This window comes from Varanus komodoensis, unplaced genomic scaffold, assembly GCF_004798865.1.
Source record: "Varanus komodoensis strain SLA01 unplaced genomic scaffold, ASM479886v1 scaffold1, whole genome shotgun sequence".
Lineage (NCBI taxonomy): Eukaryota > Metazoa > Chordata > Lepidosauria > Squamata > Varanidae > Varanus > Varanus komodoensis.
The window spans coordinates 76108599-76113715 of NW_025335268.1; positions in this window are offsets into that span (position 1 = coordinate 76108599).

Here is a 5117-nt window from a genome sequence, read left to right on the forward strand (position 1 = left end):
TAGAAATGTTTTAATAAATAAATAAATAAAACTAAATAAATTTTGGATCGTGTTCTTGTTCATATGTATTAATTTAATTCGGAACAACTGATCACAGAAGCTCCTGGGGAAGACGCTCCCACTTCAGTCCGAGGTTTGACATGCTGCGGGAACTCCTGAGCGCCAAGCACATGGCCCGGGGTTTGGCCGACGTGCGGTGAGCAAAGCAGCGGCACAGCGGCCAAAGGGCTGCAGGAGCATCTGCTCAGGCCCCACCCCCCACAGGAGACCTCCGCAGAGCGGAGGGGGCTTTCCTATCTACATGGAATGGCTGTCGAGGAACCATCAGGGCTCGCAGGGGTGCCAGGACGGCCACACCACTTGGTCCTTCCTGTCCACGCTGCAGCTTTCTTCCCTTGCACTGCCATCAGAGGCACTTGCAGCAAGGACAGGACAGGACAGGACAGGGCCTGCCGCCTCGCAGCTGCCTTTAGCCGTTTGGCCCGGGCCACCTACTTGGACTAAGGCCAATCTCTGCGATAGTTGGAGGAGGAGATACGCAACATGAATCTCGGAAACCGAGGAGGAAGATCTGTAGCAAACCAGAGATAAAATGCAGAGAACTAAACAGAGAACAGATGAAACAGCAACAACAGAGGGAAGCAACTGAGACTTCAGCTCTTCTGAGAAAACTGGAAACCTAAACATCCTAAAATTCTTATTTCCGTATTCTTATTAGACCCAATCATTTCTTGCAGATTGCCACGGCATTTTATCCCAAATATCAGGACATCTTTATGTCTGAATAAACAGGCTTTTATTGCCTGTTTTGTTCCTCATCTCAAAACATCAAGGGGCAGACATTCGCGGCTAGCCAGATGTCTCCAGAACCCTGCCAGGAGGGCGGGAGGAAGACAACAGCCCTCCTGCTACATATTTCTTACAAAAACTTGGGAGTCAGAGATGGACCACTCCTGGCAGGCTCTTCATTCCCATGCTTTGCAACCAGAAAGCCCCAAGTTCCACCCTCACCATCTCTGGTTAAAAATCACTAGCAGCAGCAGGTGGTGGCGATGCGAAGGATCACCCGCCCCTTCCGAACTGCTGCCAGGAAGCCCTCGTAAGGCAGCAGCTTTCTCTTGCCAAATGTCCCCTCCAGCTTGTTTCACAAGCCACAGCTGGACTGCGAGGGCTGCTTCTCCTGGTCTGGGCAAGGGCACCGCTGCGCTGGGCACACGCTGTCATCCGCAACTAGCTAGTGCCACATCCTGACACAATGAAATTAGCAGGAGCTATGAGGAGAGTCATGGGCTTCCAATGCTTATTCCCATAGGATGAACACAGAAAGGCCACACCAATGAGAAGAACAGAACAAGAGTCAGTAACTTCTTTTTGGGCCCTTGAAGTCTCCAAGAAACCGGCTGGATTGCACGATGTCCCCCTGATTAAGGCAGGCAGGAGTGTGCGCCCCTTGTGGCCGCGAGGGCAACAGGGGATGCTGGGCCAAAGGGGGCGGTCCCATGTGCCTGCACAGACCCAGCAATCCTGATAACGCGCCTTTCTTTCCTTGTTACTTATCTCTGGCGGCAGGAAGGCAAGCGTGATTCATGTGAGGACCTCAGAGCAACGAAGTGAAGAGCAGGTTCGGGGAGAATTTGGGAGTAGTAAGAGTGCCAGTGTTCAAAGGCTGAGCACCAAGGCCCTGGAGGGAAGCAAAGGATGGCCAACCTCTTCCATCCCGAGGGCAAATCTTCTGCCCCCAAACAGCACACACACAAAGGCTAAGGATTTGGAGTTCACCTATCGCCCAAGCTGAACAATCCTGAGGACTGTAACATTCCCTCCCCGACCAAAGAGGCCCCGAAACATCAGAAGCCAGCCCCTCCCTTTAGCACAGTGGGAAGTACCAGCCAGCTGGGACAGGAGCCTGAGGGAAGCAGAGAGGGGCCCCTCCTGCAGCAGGAAAACTGGGGACCATCCTCCTCAAGAGCAGTGCTGCACGACAACCTCATGTGTGTGGCCCATGTGAGCGTCACACTGCCGGAGCTACCAGCCCCTGCTCAGCCTCCAAGGTGAACGAAGCGCCGCCCAACGGCTTGAGGAAGCAACACTGAAAGAAGCAGCTGTCTGGAAAAACACATAATGGAATGAACAAATTCACAACCAGAAAAAGGAGCATTGTGAGGACGACCAACTCAGTTGTCTTTCAAATGGGATTAGGTCAATTCATGGAGGAAAAAGAGGCTATCGCTGGCCACTGTTCTTGACGGTTCTATACAATCTCTAGGAAGAGAGTTAGAGGCTCTGTAACTGCCAGGTGCAGAGCACTATGACTGACTCATGGGGTTCACCTGGGGCTTCCGGTTGGCCACTGTGAGAAACAGAATGCAGAACTAGATCAGTCTGATCCAGAAGGGCTTTTCCCATGTTCTGAAACAGAATCTGGTTCTACTGTTTGCTCAAAATGCTGCTCAAGTAAACAGTAGGAGAAGTCCTAGAAGTGAAAGGAGCACCTGGAATCTGTGGCAGGTAGAAGCAGGAACAAGGTTGTTCAAAGGCAGCTCACTGGCCACCTCCACGCAATCTACTCATTCTCCCTTGCCCCAGAGAATACAGGCAGTCCTAAGAACATAAGTCTAGCCCTGCTGGATCAGACCAAAGGTCCGTCTAGGCCAGCACTCCACAGACATGGAGGCAAGCCAGCTGCCCACAGAGTCCCTCAAGCCGGAGGGGTACACGTCCTCAGCAACTGGGGTCAGTAGACATGCCGCCTCTGGTAAAGAAGGCAGCTCATGGCTGGCAAGACACATAGTCACAGGCAAGTAACTGGGAACATGAAAACGAAAACAAATGGTCAACGGAACCAGACACGCCCAGAAGCAGCAAGTCCCCTTTCTTCCATCTCTCAGGGAAAACCAACAAGCCACATGCCTGTTAACTTAACATCCATTTCAAATAAACTGGTAGAAAACACAAGTAAGAACACTGTTATGTCACATTTCTATACTGCCTGTGGCCAAAGCTCTCTGGGTGGTTCACGTTTAAGTCACCCATCCAGATTCCAACCAGGCCCAATCCTGCTCAGCTTCCAAGATTACGTAGGCTCAGACACTTCTTTCTTTATTTGAGCATGTGTATACTGTCCATCAGCCTGGACAGCTCCCTGGGTGATTTGCAGAACACCAATAACTGAGACCAGGTAAACTCACAAAGCTAATACATCAGGTAAAAAAATTAAACCCACAATATACCCACCAAGCCCAGCACACCCCCAGCAACTGCAAGCAGCTTGCTCGAGAGGCATAGCAGCATACAATACAAAAATGAAAGATAAATACGTTTTAGCTACTAAAATACTGAGTAAATAAAAAGGGTTTTACCTGGTAGTGAAAGGAATAAAGAGTACCCCTGTGGGAAGCTGATTCCATAAGTGGGGTGCCACAACCAAAAAGGTCCTTCCTCTTTGCTTCCTTTAGAAGGGGCTCTCTGACAAGGACCTCAGATAAGGACTTCAGTGCCCAGGATTCATAGAATAAGAGAGTGGGAAGGGGCCATGAAGTCCATCGGGTCCAGCCCCCTGCTGCTGGACACCAAATCACACCATCCCATTCAGATGGCTGTCCAGTTTCTGAATGTCTCCCATGTGGAAGAGCCCTCACCTCTCCAGGCAGCTGCTTCCACTGTTGCATTGCTGACAGTGAGGAAGCTTGTCCTGATATCTAGCATGAATCTGGGTTGTTGCAGCTTGAACTGATTATTCCGTGTCCTGTACTTTAGTATCAGCAAGAAGAGATCTTGGCCTTCCTTTCTGAGACAGCCTTTCAGGTACTTATAGAGTGATACCATGTATATACAGGAAGGGGCATTCCTTTAGATAACCTGGCCCTGAGCTTTAGGACATTAAATTTTAATGTTAGCACTTTGAATCCAGCCCATACTTCAGCTGGCACTTTAAAGAGGACTGGCGTAACATGCTTTTGTTGGCCAGTCCCCATTAGCAGCCCAGCTGTCCTATTTTGGCCTAACTGAAGTTTCTGGACCATTTTCAAAGCCAGCCCTATATGGAGTGCGTTACAGTAGTGCAAACGGGGTTACCAGAGCATTGGTCAGTGCTGCTTGACTCTGCCTGTCCAGAAAGAGTTGCAGTTGATAAACTAGCCTGAGCTGATAAAAGGTGCTGAATGCCCCCAGTCCACTTGTGACTCCAGTGACAGATCTAGGTCCAGGAACACTCTCAAACTACAAACTGCGTCCCTCAGGGGGTCTTCAGAACCTATAAGTAAGCGCCATGAAGCTTACTGAAAATCTATGTGCAGTATGGCTTCTACAAAGGGAGATCCCAGCTCTATATTTTTGCAAGCCTCCAGAATGAGGCCAGAGGATTGCAAACAAGCGTGATTCCACAAATAGCACTTGCTTGCGCATCCGGACTCTTGCCAGAACTCACCATTCATGGGAAAAGGGTCACCCTGTGGATCAGCACTCTGCCCACAGATGACCTGGCATTCCTGCAGAGCACCAAGACTGTCATGTGCTCAGCCTTTTTACGTGCTTTAAAAGCAGAGCCAAATGCAATACGAATGCTAACCCAGTATGCCAAAGCGGGACATAATCGGCAAAACAACTGAAATCGAGCCGTCCAGTCCACACACTCCTTACACAAATGGGCGGTGCAAACGCACCTTGACTGCTGCGGCCCGTCCTGGTCAATGCTCATAAAGGCAGAAAGTGAGGCAGCGGAGAACTGGAACGACCGAGCAGCTGGGGCGCTACCGGCGAGCGCGCGCGGAGCTGCCGGCCTGCTCGACCCGGAAAGCAGGCGCGCACGGGGGCCGCCGACACGTGCCCGGTGCTGCGAGAGCGGGCGGGGCCGGCCTGCTCCCTCGCCCGGGAGCCCAGCGGGCGCCGCGGAACGGCCCGGCGCGGCTTCCTCACCCGGCACGCGGCTGCGCGAGGGAGCCGCCAGCCGAGGCTGCGCCGACGGCCGCCCGCCCGCCTGCCCGGATGGCCGCGGGAGCGCGGGCAGGGCCCGGGACGAGGCTTCCCTCCGCCGCCAACCCGCGCTCCCTGCAGCCGAGCCCCCGCGGCGCTCGAGCGCCCGCTCGCCCGCCGCCGCCAGGCGGCGCCCCTCGCAGGCC